Source organism: Hermetia illucens, chromosome 2 (assembly GCF_905115235.1).
Source record: "Hermetia illucens chromosome 2, iHerIll2.2.curated.20191125, whole genome shotgun sequence".
In the NCBI taxonomy this organism is placed as follows: Eukaryota; Metazoa; Arthropoda; class Insecta; order Diptera; family Stratiomyidae; genus Hermetia; species Hermetia illucens.
The window spans coordinates 5,801,195-5,817,947 of NC_051850.1; the positions used below are offsets into that span (position 1 = coordinate 5,801,195).

The 16,753-nt window shown below is 45.8% G+C and overlaps 1 protein-coding gene across 3 annotated transcripts in view; it reads right to left on the reverse strand.

Moving 5' to 3' along the window:
- Positions 1–16,753, reverse strand: part of LOC119649195 (CD151 antigen-like) — a 119,808-nt gene that overhangs the window by 60,370 nt on the left and 42,685 nt on the right. For 2 of the 3 annotated variants that reach the window (XM_038051232.1, XM_038051231.1), the window contains exon 2: positions 12,510–12,523. The exons of the other annotated variant lie outside the window; for it this stretch is intronic. The gene's annotated coding sequence lies outside the window, so the exon portion shown is untranslated. The remainder of the gene's footprint in view (positions 1–12,509; positions 12,524–16,753) is intronic. 3 annotated transcript variants of the gene reach the window in all.

Below are 16,753 nucleotides of genomic sequence, written 5' to 3' on the forward strand. Positions count from 1 at the left end.
CGGCAACCCTGTCGGATGAACCAAAACCAAGTGGCCGAGGAGAATCTCCACGTGGTGGACATGATCTGCTCCGGACTAGCGATTCTAACTGGCTTTTTTTTCCGGAACAAGGACACAACAGGGTGTTGGTGTTGGCCTCCCCGCAACGTCAGGCGCGACACTTGGTAAAGCATCCTCTTTATTTGGGCGTTCCGGTGTCACATAGGGTATTTCAGCCCTCGCTGCCTCTTTCGCTGGTCGCTGCGGTGAGCCCTGATATTTAGTCGATTTTTTTTTGTATTATGATTATTCTTCATGGAAATTTCACCAGCACACCGTGTGCAAGGGAGCGGGGTGTACCCTCGGAGACAGGCACTACTCCAATTCCCTAAGGCCTGACTTACGCTTAGCTGATCCCGGAACTCTCGAAAGAATCTGAGCTCGCTACGGACAACGCAAGACAGGTTCAATGCACATTACATGACCAAGGTCCCGAAGGGGCTGGCTTCTGATCGATGCCACGACTACCACCTTGGAAGAGCTAGGCTCATATCGCCATATTGACGTCAACGGAGAGTTGTTGACGGCTCTGGGGATTCCTAGTGTGTCCACAGGTGTACCGGGTTCGCTCTTCACCGAGAGGCTTTCTCAAGGCTACTACCTAGGATGCAGGGGCATCTTTAAATGAGGAATTTTTAGAGGTCTTGATCCAGGACAAGATTGCAATCCGTATCGAGTAAAGACACAAAAGTTCCCTTTAATAATAGTATTCCTGGAATACTGGACGTAACCATCAGTTGAACTGTTTTCCCAATTTATCTAAAAGGATGAAATGAGTCAAATGGTTTCAGTTCTACTGAAAATATCCTGGCGATAGGCCTTCAGCTCTATAATTTTTTAATGATCTTCGTCCCCATTTAAGGTTTCCCACTTCTTCTCCGTGACTGAATAATTAACTCAGCATTTAATTATGCAGTTTTGTTAGCTGTTGCCCTCCTGTCTTTATCAACATTTTCTTGCCTTTCAATTTCCGGAAAAAAAAGTGATCTTGCCAGTCCTCATGTATTCCTTGGAAACTTGGATTCTTAGCAAGAAAAATTGCAAACTCTTGGCCGCGTTCGAGAGAAGAATCCTCCAAAGAATTTTTGGCCCCCTACATGAGGATGGACGATTCCGTAGCCTTCACAATGACGAAATCTATGAGCGATACAATGACCGCCCCGTTGTGGATAAAAACCGGCTCAATAGATTGCGGTGGGCGGGTCACTTAATCCGTATGGATGAGGATGATCCCACCCGGAAAGTCTAGGGCAATATCTATGGTAGAAAAGAAGATGAGGCCCTGCCTAAGATGGAGCGATGGCGTAGGCCAGGACGCCAGACAGCTTTTAGGGATATCGAATTGGTGGACCTCGGCGCAAAACCGGGATGTCTGGAGACCTAGACCGGATACCGGTTGTTGCGACGTTGATGATGATGATGATCAGACCCGAGTCTGCACGGGGACTCATCTGAAGTGGCAATAGCCACGAAACCTTACCAGGGGTATACTGGTACCATGGGAACCGAGATAGCCCCTGGATTCTCATACTTCGGGAGAATCCCTGTTGTATATGAGTGCAGCTCGGTTGTTTGCGGCGCATATTTTCATGGGGGTTGTGGTGATGCTCAAGCGAGAAGAGACCTTCGCGCCTCATCGTGGTGTTGCGTTTCAACACGGGTCTTGCATCCACCAATATGAATGCTAAGCCATGCACTTGGTATAGACTGGCACCATTGTTGCTTCTCACAGCGGGGCTCTGATTGTGGTCACACAATCAATCCGTGTCTTAAGAAGATCGTAGGATTAAGGCTCCACGACAGGTACCTACGTAAAACACTCAAGGACTTAACTATGAGCTGCTCAACTATGGCTATGTGAACAACTCGACCGTTTGAAGCAGGAGATTGACCAGAAGCGACCAGAATTGATCAATAGGAATGGTGTTGTGTTCCACCAGGACAACCCTCGGCCTCACACATCTTTGATGAACCGCCAGAAGCTACGGGAGTTCCGATGGGATGTGCTATCGCACCCACCGTATAGTCCGGATCTGGTACCAAGTGATTACCATCTCTTCCGGTCCATGCAAAACGCTCTTGGTGCTACTAACTTGGCCTCAAAATGAGGCGAAAACTGGCTGTCTGATGAGTTTTTTGCAAATAAGTAGGGGGGGGGGGGGGGGGGGGGGGGGTTATAAGGGGGGGGATAATGAAGTTGCCTTCTTAATGGCAATAAGTTTACGAACAAAATGGCGCATATTTGACTTAAATCGGGTAATTCTAAGTACGTTAAATAAAGCGTCAAATTCCGATCACAAATACGACATTTCTTTTTCTCCAACCCAATATCTGAGATCTCTGAGCAAGCCCAAGACACATGAGTCGTGAATAAATGTTTATTATTTTCCTACGTATCAGCGGCACCGATCTTGTCTAGTCTAATTGCTTTTGCATTGATTTCCGCGTCTATTTCAGATGTCTCAACAGATCTGAGAGATGCTGGGCAATCTACTAGTGAAGCTGAGGTTGCCAATGATACTGAGCAAGTTTGGTGAGTCTTTTCCTTATAGTTCTGCTAACTAAACTGAACTTTTTCAATGGTTTTTTGAATGAATGAAAGAAAACAAACATTAGTGGGATCTGTTTAGCTATTGAACCGGAAACATCCAATTCATTGGAGTGTCTTGAAGTGACTCAAGTATTCATAAAATCCAACTGGAGCGTTTATAAGCAACTACTGCATATTTAGCTTCGCTATTAGCCATAAACTCCCCAGCGATCTCGAGTACGCCTAACCCGCCTAGCCTAAGTTTGTAAAAGCTATCTTTCTCTGCATCTTGTGTAAAGATATTCCTAGTATCTGATGCTAGTGCTATGTACGTAATTTATCACATCCATACTCCGACGTGCTCTATGGATATCTTTTGACGAGTGCGTAATCTTGAACGCAACTACAAACACTGCGTAAGCTTAAACAATCTATTTCTGAAGCGTCTTTCCTCAAGAATCACTCTTAGTAATATTTGCTCGGGAATCTGGAACAGCATCTTGCACGCACTAGATACTCGCGTACGCTGTATTTTAATCCAAAATAAATATATGCACAAGCATGTACACACCCATAATACGCATATATGGAAGAATTGTTTACCCAAAATGAATCTTTTGGACGTTCAGTCAAAGCGTTACATTTGACAACGTGTTGAAAAGATTTTAATGGCCTCCGATTCAAAACATCGAAAACAACTTGTTGCTCGTTAGGAACCACGAGCAGAAGAGTGGCCAATTAGATGGAAAATTTCAGATATTTCAGATGCGTTACAACCTAGATCTCCCGAAACTGAGATCTCTCCCCAAAATAAACTTTCTTCCAGATGTTTTTTGGTGATTTTTTGGACAGTGAACAATTCAGATTTAATGGAAGTAATAATTGTCTTGGGGGATAATTTCATATGGATGCAGTGTGGCTTGGTGTTCGCCCCTAGAATATCTGTCTATCTAATTAATGTTGTTTACGGTGCTGAGGAAAGATGTTTGTTTAATGAATCTCACCAAACATAAATGAGAAGTGATGTTGATGCTGCTTGGTTGCTGACAAGCTCCCCAAAAACCTCTGGATCATAAGGTCGTTTTCGTAACGATGCTTTGAAAACTAGAGTTTGTAGGAAGCATAGGCTCTACTACTACAGCGGGCGCGTGTGGGATTCACACCCACTAAAAACTATCCCCGGTCTCTCCAGCCCCAGCCCAGCGGGACCACCATTAAGGTATTACTTCGCAGGGTAGGTTTGCTCTTAGGCACTCATCCTTCTCCTATTTGCAGCTTTCCGCCTTCTTTTTTCCTTCAGCAACTCCTCCTGCATTTCGATGATTGCGAAGCCAACCGCAAGCCACTTTTCCTCGGACCTCAGCATCTCAGTAACCAAGCTCTCCGGGGTCCCGCTTCTGCCCAGCACCTGGTTTAAGCTCCTTCTCTCCATCGCAAATCGTGGGCAGTGAAACATCACATGCTCTGGATCCTCCGGTATGCCGTCGCATATAGGACAGTTCGGAGAATCATTCAACCCAAAGCGGTGCAGATACTGCCTGTAGCAAACACCGTGTCCCGTGAGGAACTGGGTAATGTGGTAGTTGGTCTCCCTATGTTTTCGCTCAAGCCATACCCTAATGTTGGGAATGAGCCTGTGCGTCCACCGACCTTTCGCAGACTCGTCCCATCTGCGTTGCCAGAGATCAAGCGACTCTGACCTTGCCGCATTTCTACGCTGTGCATGCCCCTCCATGTGTCTTGCATTGTACAGGACCCTCATTTCTTTGGCCAGAATGTCAACCGGGATCATGCCTGCCACCACCAACACTGCCTCATCTGATGTGGTTCTAAAAGCACTGCAAACCCTCAAAGTCATCCGCCGGTAAACCGAGTTCACTTGCTTCCGTCTCTGAGAGCCTGCAAGCGCCTCTGCCCACACAGGCGACAAGTAGAGCAGGATGGAGCGCACCACTCCGGCTAGCACCAACCTCCGGCAATGTTTCGGTCCACCAATATTTGGCAACATTTTTGCAAGTGCCGTGGTGGCACTGGCTGCCTTTTGGCATGCATACTCTAGGTGTTCCCTAAAACTCAATTTGGTGTCAATTATTACCCCCAGGTATTTGATAGCCGGCTTTGATACGACCGTATGTCCACCGATCTCCACTTTCACAGTGTTATTTTTCCTGCGTTTCGTTATTAAGACCGTTTCCGTTTTCGCGTCCGCCAAGGTCAGCCCGGCCTTTTCTAGCCAGGACTTTACCGCTCTCACTGTTTCCGTTGCGTAAACCTCCACATCTTCTGGGTGTTTTGCTGCAACAACCACAGCTAGGTCATCAGCAAAGCCGACAATCGTAGTCCCCTCTGGGACGGAAAGAGCAAGCACCCCATTATACATGATATTCCACAACAGGGGACCAAGTCCCGATCCCTGTGGTACCCCGGCTGTGACAATGTACTCTTTGGGGCCCTCATCCGTCCCGTACCAGAGAGTCCTCTCTGAAAGGTAGTTTTCTACCAAATTCGCTAAGTATCCGGAGACACCTATGTCAGCCAACGCCCGTTTAATTCTATTCCAGTTATCCGAATTGAATGCGTTTTTCACATCCAACACCACCACGAAACAGCAGCAGCAAGAAATCAGTGTACCTTTTGCCAGGTTTACCACCATGCCAATTGCGTCCACCGTAGAGTGGGCACGTCGGAAACCAAATTGGCGTTCCGACAATCCATTGTTGGCTTCGACGATGGGCAGGAGTCTGTTGTAGATGACTCTCTCCATCATCGTCCCCATTGTATCCAACAGGCAGATAGGACGATACGACGCTGGATTTCCAGGTGGCTTGCCAGGCTTCGGAAGCAACACCAACTTTTGCTTTTTCCTCTGGCCGGGGAATATTCCTTCTTCTAGGCACGCCTCGAAGGTGTTGGCGAAAAGGTCGGGCCTAGTCTTCACTGCCAGTTTCAAAGCTCGGTTGGGGATGCCATCCAAACCTGGGGCCTTGTTGTCACCGAACCTACCACATATTTCCCGCAGCTCCTCCACAGTTACAGGCGGTATTATGCCGTCATTTAGCTGAACAAAAATTTGCTTTCCCCTATTTTCGTGGTGAGGGAACAGAGTGGTAACGATCTGTTCCAGGAGGCGCGGACAGGTCACCTGGGGTGATTTCCGCAGCCTTTTCATCACCACTCTGTAAGCCTCGCCCCAAGGGTTTATGTCGGCATGGTTGCACAGCTGTTTGAAGCAGTTCTTTTTGCTTCTCCGAATGGCTTCCTTTAGGCGACCACGCAATTGCTTGTATGCCTCCTCTCGACCGTCGCCACCGGGTTTTCCCCTGAGCCTCTGGCAAAGCCTCCTTGCCCGAAAACATGTGGCTCGCAAACTTGCGATTTCGTTGTTCCACCGCCTTCTGGGCATAGTAGCATCGCATGCTTCCGTCATCCATCGAGTGATCTGGGTGGCTTTCCCTCCAGTCGTACCATTCAGGGATATGTCGGATTTGAGCACCGCGGAAAACGTGTCCCCCTCGAAAGCTTTCACTGTCCAGCCAAGCATACCACCCGACATTCTGCGAAAACTCTTTTTCGAGCTCGATCCGCCCTTGATCTCTATGCAGATTGCCTGGTGGTCGCTGTGAGTATAGTCCTCACTGACATGCCAAGCGATTCTACTGGCTAAAGTGGCACTCACGTATGCCAAGTCCACTATAGACCCCAGGTCCCTTCCCCGGAAAGTGTACGAAGACCCAACATTCGCCAGTACCACGTCCAGCTCTTATTTTCTGTTTAGTTCTCTTGAAATTGCCCATCACCCCTCCCTTCGTTGTTCCTCTGGACTCGCCATTTTTCTTGGTCGTAAGCTTGGTCCAGGTGAACTCGGGAGAGTTCCAAGTAACAATGGACCAAATTTCCGTTTCTACGACCGTGAGCCTTCGTTGGTTGTATTTAAATGATTTTAGGATTAAATTAAAGGAGGGTTTCAGCCTTTATTTAAACAGATTTCACACGCAGGGAAGTGGGGAAAGGGGGGGGGGTAGGAATTTATAAAGGAGTAGATGGAAGTAACTCCTTTGCACCCCTAAGCGTGGCGGCAAAAAAAATATCAAAGAAGAAATGGGGGGTCATCTCTCTCAAAAGCCATCAAAAAATCACTTGAAATGGGGGGAGAGGAATAACGAGGCGGCTCACCCCTGCACATCGCGAACATGATTGCCCTTCTAATAAGCTTATTAATGATTTGAAAACAGTCCCTTTTCGAAGTGGCGTAATTTTTAGGGAGGTGTGGCCGCTATGCGTGTTTAGGGGAAGTGGAGAACGAAACCCTTTTTTCTCTCGCATGACCTCTTTACTCCCTCTTCCTCCCCGTTTGAAACGCGGATTTTTCAACAAGTTTTGATAGAAAGGGCCTCTCGCATGTCCTTGATATCCTCCTTTTCTCCTGCGGAGATGGAGTTCAAAATTAAACTCCAAAATTATAACACAAGAATAGCCATGGTTTTTAAGGGGGTTATCGCTAAAGTTCTTTAACAAGATTGGAGAGAATGGAGCTTCCTTTTTTTTTACATATCCTACCTATCCTCTCCCACCGACAGGGTAGGGTTATAAATTCAAACTTGACAATGTCGAAATCAAAAAACTCTATAAGGGTTCATAACTTTTTAAAGGGGGAGGGTGACTGTCACGAATTTCCAATAGGTCTGACAAGGGGTGACTTCCCTCTTCCACCCTCCATAAAATCTCGACCTCCGATTCAGCATTGGCACTCAGTGGCGCTTGCGGAAATTCAGCAAGCATTTGGAAAGGCCAACGCCAATCCGCAGCCACCAGCTGCCACCCCGGTCTTAGTTCCGCTATCCAGCGCTTTATCTGGCGTCAATATATCATCCGCCACTGGATTATTCCCGTTACGCGCTTCGGCTAGCATACCCGCAAAGTACGCGTGTTATACCTAATTGGTGTTATACCTAATGGCAGGAAGTCACGTCATTTAGACGGACTTTTCTAAGGCCTTCGATTCCGTTAACTCCACTCTCTTAACATTCTTCCATCACTTATTACATGGCTTGCCTCCTACCTCTCCTTCCAATCTTGCAGAGTTAGCTTTGATGGTGGCACTTCTAGTTCTTTTTCTCCTTCTTCTAGTGTGCCACAAGGATCCATTCTAAGACCGCTTTTATTTTTATTCTTTATTAACGATCTCCGGTCCAACCCTCCAAAATGCTTTTGACCTCCCTCGTGAGAAGTATCTTTGAGTATTGTTCCGTCAATTGGCCCTCCTTCCGTAATTGTGATTGTCTTGCCCTAGAGAAGATACAGCGCAAATTCACCCGCCCGCTCTTCTTCAAGATGAACCTCCCCGGTGTTGACTATCCCGCCTGCCTTCGTACCTTTCGTCTCCCTTACCTCCAACAACGTAGAATCTTCCTCGTTTTTTGCACCCTCTTCGAAGCAGCTTAATGAAATGCTCCACCTCTGCTGGTATCGTTCTTCGTAATGCGTCATACAACACGCGTAACGCTGACATTTTGCCGTCCCGTTGACTCCTTTTCGCGTTTTAGTTTTAAGTATAAACTACGATCTTTGCTTTTTCCTCCTTCTGAAGGCAATATGTAATCGGATTTTTTTCTGTTTATTGTCCGTTGATCCAGGTAGGATTCTGACCGGTTAGTTGAGATGAACATTTCATGTGGATTTCGGAATCCAACATGCTACTCTGCTGCAATCCTGAGACGGGTGAACTGTGATTAAGTGGAGGTAGCGCACCCTAAACTAAGGGTACCATGTGATTAGTCCAGTTAACCCAGAAGAGGTGCCGGACAAACTACCTCTGAAAGCATACGGAACTTGCGGCCACTGGCTGCAGTTTGATACGTAGGTAGTTAAAAGGAGTAAAGGATGGCTGAAGGAATAGAACGAATTATCACCCCCATTGAAGACTGTTGTTTTTGGTTTTTGCTAGGCTATCACTACAAGCAAAAAAAGAAAGGGGTGTATGTTAACTATAAGGGAATTGATGCAGTACTAACGAAAGTACTCTGGATGAAAACTTTCTGAAGAAGGAGGCTGATATATATTCAAGGAACATGCTCTACTAGTTCGCGTTGGATCGAAGCACAACATCCAAGGTACGTTAGAGTAATACTCCAAGCCTCAAGGACACTTGCGAAAAGACCATAAGTGAATCGAATTTGTTATCCTAATGTACGGCGAATGCATGGATATCACCAACTTCCGACGTGTGTGGAGAATGAAGAGGCATATCCAAAGGAACAAACAAATACGTGTCTGCACGCTAAATGTTGGCACCCTAACTGCAAAGACGTGCGCTGGGTTCAATTGTTCTTCCACGATCCGCAGAGTTAAGTCCGAAGTACCCGCCACACTTCGGACTTAACTCTGCTGCTTCGTGTTTCCGTCGGTGTTCATCAAGAAAGTGCCCTCTTACCACTCTCCTTTGTTTTTGTTATGGACACTGTCGCAACGTCCAGCACCCCATCCACTGCTTTATGCAGATGATGTTCTTTAGCAACTTATTCGAATATGAAATAATCGCCTCATGCAACATGGTCTCAGATTAAATTTTGATAAAACAGAGGTTTTGTCGGTGTTCCTATTGAAATAGGCACCACACTGTCAGTGGCAGTGACCGGCCCTCAACTGAACGATTTAATCATCATCAGCAACGGCGCAACAACCGGTATCCGGTCCAGACCTGCATTAATAAGGAACTCCAGACATCCCGGTTTTGTGCCGAGGTCCATCAATCCGATATCCCTGCTATCTGGCGTCCTGATCTACGCCATCGCTCCATCTCAAGCAGGCACCGAGTCATTTTCTTTTTCTATCATAGATATTGCCCTTATAGACTTTCCGGGCTGGATCATCCTCATCCATACGGATTAGGTGATCCGCCCACCGCAACCTATTGAGCCGGATTTTGTCTACAACCTGACGGTTGTGGATCGCTCATAGATTTTGTCGTTATGTAGGCTACGGAATCGTCCATCCCCATGTAGGGTTTTCGACCCTGAATAGGGGAAATTATCGACGGTCTCCTTCCTTCTTCCGTCTGTTAAGTCGCTTCTCCGCTAGACGGAGTTCGTGATAAGTCTCTGCGCGTGCCCGCGTTCTTTGAGAATGAAACATTACTCGCTATGCGGTATTCTTCCCTTCCGTAGCTAGCTTACATTTATGGTCAAACCAGCCGTTCAGACTTTTCTTACGGCTGGAGCCAAGTATCTTTGTGGCCGTATCAATGATAACGTTCATCAAGTTCACCATCGGAGAATTGCGTTTCACTTCCTGGTCGGGAGTTCGCTTGTTCACTTGGCTGGACGGCCATTTACTCGCCTGGCACCGATTCGAAAACAGCGACTTTTTTTTACGAGCGACTGTCTTTGAAAATTAATTTTTTACTGACTGCCGAAAAATTGTTTTTCAAAGTCATGGCCGACTCTTTCCAGAATGTTCCCAATTGCCTGCATTCATCATCCAGATTTGCTGGGTACCGCACAGGATTCTTGGCTCTAATGCAAGTCACCAGCTAACTCCTTAAATAACTGCACGCTCTGCCTAACTCTAATGCGGTGAATACGGTGAAAATTACCTTTTCTTGATTTGTGTGCAGACGGTTACTACGGCCCCTACAAAAAGAAGAGGGAAATAAGGAAGTCGTCGTCTGTGAAGAGAGAACCTCAGCGCACTCTCAGCGCATGACAACGATTCTCGGAAGGAAATCAAGAAATCACGGTCACCTGACTGCATTAACTGCAAAAATCTGGCAGTTGATGTCTGCCGCACATTTTTCTTTCGCACAAGGTAGGGACTCTAAGTACTAAGTGACCCCGGACACCATGACTGAAATCATGCTGCAGATTCAGAAAACATTGAGCAGAGTAGAATGTTACACTGAAGGTACTCTTAAGGTGAAAAAGAAAGATGTGGATACGAGAGACGACAGGGTAGCTGGGCTTTCCGAAACCACGGGGTGAATTCTCGTACACTGAATAGGCCTGACCCAAGGTAATGTGTTAAACGATTCCGGGTTTGTCAGTGGGCAGCCTCCAATTTTGTGGTGTTAGCAAGCCCAGGGCAGTTTGGAACCCCAAACGCCGCGCTAGTTAGGCGAAATATCGATTAAGGATGTGATCTGCCGCGGACCATTCCTCTTGTCCTCATGAGGGACTCAAATGTCCAAAAACCCCCTCACCTTGATTCCCGAGCTTGGCTATCACAGAGGCGGCTAAACCCACCTCGCCTCTCACAAAAATAAACGCTATTGATCAAAAGAGGGACGAAGACGGCTATGGTTTCGTCACGCTGCTCTCAGGGCAGAAGCGAGGCAGCACCTGATAAATTGCCTCTGCCCTGGTACGAAACCGTAGCCGTCTTCGTCCCTCGTTTGATTTTTGAACTTTGAACGTTAAACCCAAAAAGAGGAGTCCATGGACCGTAAATAGTGCTAGTAAGTTGCGCTCCATTTGGTCCGGACCGACATCAAGTGAATAGGGACTTAGGACCCATCAATCCTTAAACCAAAATCGTCTAGTTCCTATTGGTTTTTATTATTCGAAAGTTTTAATTACTTTATGCAGCGGTTTCTGGGTAATTAATTATTGTCCCTTTTCTTGAATTCCATCTACCTCGTTTTTATACGATTTGTTAGGTTTCTTCAAAATCATAAGCGGGAAGACCTGGTAGGTAGGTAGATTGTAGAAACTATACCTGATCGATTCGTGAATCCGGATAAGTTTCTAGAATCTACTTACCTCCCGGTCATCCTGATGTCAACCTACCAGGAACCGGTCAGGCAACCGCTACTTTTCATTGCTGTAATACCACAGACAGGAGGATCAACCATCGACTCCAGCTACTCTTCTCTGTTCATAGAACAACTTGAGAAACAGTGAGTTTGGGTTAATTTTGGACTACGTACATACAGCCGATGTGGAGGGACAAGGAATAAGGTATTTCATGGATCTAGAGAGGACGTTTGACCGTCCAACACCAAATGCCAGAGGAGATCGTGTATTGGGATAAATTGTTTTATCACAATCCGAAGGATAAAGTTCGAAGTAATCCCTGCCTGTCCCTGTTGGTGTTTGTGAAGGAAGTACCCTCTCACTACTACCCTTTGTTCTTCTCGTGGACGCTGCTCTATGCAGATCATGTTTTCCTATCTCACAACAAAACTGAGATGGAACTGGAGTGACTTGTCCAAAAATATAAAAACTGCCTTATGGAACGCAGTTTTGGACTGAATCCCAATGAAACAAACCTGTTAAGGCAGTGGCCTGATGAGAAGTGAGTGAGTTGAGGATCTCGAATTATTGCTATCAAGTAATGGTCATTTGCGTTATGAAATTACGTATTCTTATTCTTCAGAGGTCCTTTCTCACGCACCTTTCTTAATGTTTTACACTGGCTTTCTTTGTGAACGATGCATAAGTGAACATTTAAAATCCAAAATTTACCTCAGTGTCGCTTGTCCTGGTGCCCTTTATGGTTCTGAGTGCTGACTGACTACTAAAGATAATGAACAACGCTTCGCGGTAATGGAGACGAAGATGTTGTGTTGTATCCGCGCCGTAACACGCGCTGGCAAGAACCAACTAGCTAAGATTGGCCTGAAATACTTGAGTTCACCGGGACTAAGCCTTTGACCAAAAGGAAAAAGTTAGAAGACACTAATTTTTCGGAATGCTTTGGAGACAGGAGGACAGACATTCAAGCCATACAAGGAATGGATGCCTCGCCTTCCCATATAGTATATCATCCTGATATGATCTCTGTCCTCTTGTATATTAGGTTTCAAGATGAAATAAACAATTGACTAATTTGCGATTTGTCGGAATTCCAAGAAGGTGAGTCCACAAGCATTACGAATTTTGGCATTCAAATAACTTACTCTAAATTTTTCGGTCCCGCGGCCATGCAGCTGGATAAAAATTCATACCTTGATTTCATTACCTGGAAACAGATGAAAACTGATATTAATAAATTTTTAATCCGATCATAATCTTAACGAGATATGTGCTGTGCCAACGAATGTATCTAAATTGCAAAAATCGATTACCAGATAAAACTCCTCAGGCTAGAAATCACACTCCCCGATAAACACACCCAACAAACTTAGTTTGCCACACAACAGCTTGATTTATTCGAAAATGCTTGATGACCATCTGGACAATAAATTAGAGTCATAGGTATTATCTGTCCATTACTAGTTGTCTGAGGTAGGCAAGGGGTCTTCTCAGCTCTACATAGATCTGGGTTCAAGCTTGCTTCAAGCTGCTGTCCGCCGATAACTTACGACGCGTTGTAGAGAGTCATAGCCTTTGTGGGGCATTTCTCTTTTTTCTCAACCTCCACAAAACGATTATTGTCACCGTATGTCAGTCATTCTAGAATATTTGTACGTCCATTAGTCGGAGTGACATATAAGGTCAGTAAGTGAGTGATTTGAATTGTGCCGTGAAGATGTAGGGATGACATAGTGCGACATACAATCTTACTGCTATATAGGTGGACATGAGGACACAATCTGACTGGGAGATTCTTTCAACTCTTAAGAAACTTACAGGGTGAGAACTTATAATATTCTTCGTTGATAATGCCACCCAAGTGAGTTTTGGGTCCTCACTTACGAAGAACCTTTTGCCAACAGAACCCGGCCCATATTCTGTACGTGATTCTAGCGTTATTTATTTGGTATCTTTTAATGATACAATTACCCTGATTACCCACAAATTTGCTCCTCGCGTCCTCAGCAACTCAGACCCGAGTACCGCAGATGAATAGTCTTGTTTCCAGCTTCTCCCATTCCTTTGCCAAATACCAACCTGACCTTCATTCCCACCCTACATCCATGATATGCAACAATGCATCTGAGGAAAACTCCATTTCAAATTCGACCGATATATTCCTCATTTGGTTGCAGTTTCCGGTTTCGTTATGTTACTGCTGTTGCGGCATTTGCTGTTACTGAGCAACTAACCGACCGGTCGACCGGCTTGGTGGCGGAATCGATTGCCTCCCAATAGTCAGCTCAATAGAAAGATAGATAGATAGACAGGCGGACAGTCAAGTAGATAGATGGATTGCATCGTACTGAAGAGTTAACATACTGGAAAATATCTTCCGCCTTCGCAGAACACGTTGCACCGATGCCCGTATCTCGTGCGTGCAGCTGTTATGCCGGATCCAGTGGAGAAGCGGAAGATCTCGCAATACCATCATCATGTACCTACGGATCATGGCCATAAGTCACCCGCTTAATTCTAACCAACAAATGAGTGAAGATGATGATGGTGATGCTGATGCTGGGCCTGATGATGTGACCACAGGTGATGAGAATGCGGTTAGTGTTAATGCTAAAGTGTTATGGGTCGGAAGAGCTAGCCGTTGGGATGAGTTGTGGGTGGCATGATAGATGTAGATACAAGTTTAATAACTGACTTGTAATTTTTTCTCCAGAGATTTGCTAAGTTCAAGACCACATGATCTTTTATTAGCAATGACGAAAGATACACCCATGCAAATGAATTGCTATTATAAAGAGTAATTGAAAAGTTTTTATGAAGACATGCTTGGCCTTTTTATTCTTTGTGAATTGAACAGGCAATCCTTTCGGAATGCCAAAATTAGTAATAAATGCCTTCAAAAAACAGTTTTTTTGCAAGAGTGTTAGGTGGTAACATTTACATCCTGCATTAAGTTCTAGAAGTTAATGCCGACAGTAACTCCTCAGAATCTCCTCTTCGGTATTACGGGGTCCGATAATTATGTTGAGGGTTCCATTCAGCCTCCCTCTTTCATCCACGAATCTCGGACAATGCACTGCCTCACCCGATACCCTCCTATATCCACTGCACACCCTCAGTGTGATTGGCCACTATGCCGAATTCAACCTACCCTGGTTCACCGCATTGTCCATTGATCCTACCCAGACCTTAGCTGCGTAAAGCAAACCTTCTTAATTTAACACATAATGAAATACGGTAACTCCTTCTAATATTACAACTATTTCCTTTACATTTTACACTCGGCTTTCGTCACACGGGAAATTTTTCTCAATTTTATTTCCTGACACTTAAGGTAAAATAAACTCGACAGGTGATCAGTTGTCTTCTCCTGTCACTGTCAGGCTGTCAGTTGTTTTCCGTGGCCATTAGATGCAGTGGTGGAGGCAAATCCATAATGTCGCCCAGGTTTGCGCTTCCGTTGCCTCACCACATATATATTTTGGCCTACAATATTAGACCTCATTCTTACTAGGGACGAACTAGCCTTTGCTGTCTTTTCTCATGCATAGTCCAAGCTCGACTCGGCATCGGTGTCTAATGATCGATTTTGAAATAACTTCGTGATTACCAACCCGGATTTGACAGCTTTGTTTTCCCTGTCGGCAGTGTAAGCACTGCCTTCGTCATTTCTTCTGCCAGATTTAGTTTAACCATTCGTAACCATGTTTTGATAGCACTCCTCCCATTAAGTTCCACTTCCTTGAGGTGCTTTGCAACTAGAACTGTCAAAAGGTTGTCTTGAAAACTAATCAACTTTGCCTCCTCTGGCACGTGATCACCAAGCACTCCATCATACATTATGCTTCACAGTGGAGGCTCCAATACGGGGCCTTGAGGAACACCTGCCGTTACAACTTCTTTCAGTCTACCATCAGTACCAGGCCTGCCTACATAAGAAACTCCAGATATCCCGGTTTTGCGCCAAGATCCACCAGTTCGACATCCGTAAAAGCTGTCTGGCGTCCTGGCCTAAGCCATCGTTCCATCTCAGGCGTTCCTTCTTAAGGTAGGCCTAGACCGGATACCGGTTGTTGCGCCGTTGATGATGATTCGTACCAGAGAAGTCTCTCCACGAGGTAATTCTCCATTATCCGAAATAAGCAACCATGGACACCCAGTACATATCTTGTTCTGCGGCAGATACATTGTGTGTGCCTCAGCCGCAGTCTCCCGTGATGCCAACGAGAATTAAACCGCGCTCAACGGAACTACAGCATCTTCGATCGTGCGTTATTAGGCACGTACCTCGCAATACAATATTCCCGATATTCCCTTGAAGGCAGGCCGTTGACTGCGTTCACACACCATAAGCTGTTCACCATTACTTTAGAACAGAAGGCTGACAAAGAGTTCCCCCGCCAAATTCGGCACCTGCGCCTTTTAAGCCCACATGCTTCTGACATTTAACACGTTTCGGGGAAAAGACAACGATTTTATAGCAACCGCAGAGGTGCTGAAGGACGACGCAATTCTTCAAACCCTCAGGAACGACTCTAAATGCTCATATAGGGAGTTTCATATCATCGGCTCAGTGTCTAATATATGGTATACTGTGGTACCTCAGAGAAGAGATCAAGGACATATATTTCGGTCGATTTCCGTAAAGAAATATTTCATGCCATCGACTATTTAGGACACAAACACACACCTGGCATTTTAAAACCACAAAATATTTCCAGCCATCCATGAAGAAGGACATTTTTTCTTGGCGCAGACAGTGAATTGCATGCCAGAAGTGTAAAACAGCGAAACATGTGGGAGCAGAGGTAGGCGTGTTCTGTTGGTTCACCAAGCATTTCCACACAAGTCTTCCAAGGTTACAGATACTCCTCACAACCGTCGATAAGTTCACGCGGTGGCTTGGAGGGATACCTCTGAAAGACATTTCTATACAATATTGTGTCGGCACAGTCTATCGAGGGAAAATTCCACGCTTCGGTATACTGGCAATCATAATCACTGATCGAGAAGTGCAATTGAGCCCTCCCTTTTCTCGGAGTTAGACAAACTCCCCGGCTGCAAAGGCCACCGAACAACTGTGCACCACCTGCAGTGCGATGGGATGCTCGGAAGAAAGCACAGGACGCTGAAGGCCTCTTGGTCACAAGTCATGCCCCTCGTCCTACTTCGCCCCCCACGCCCCCACAGCCAATCGCGGGGAATTCGAACGTGAGACTTACCCAATTAGGTCCGGCTTTACCACTCAACCTTACGAGATTCTCGATGCCCAAACTCTTTCAGCCTCCCTGGCCAGGGAAAATCTTTCTTCTCGGAAGAAAGTGCAGCCAGGAAGAATGGGCGAGCAACGCGTTCGTTTTGACTTACTTTAGGCAAATTGAGGGAGCCATGCATCTGGTTCCTCGCTGATAACCCATTGGTTTCAGCTAGAAGTGAA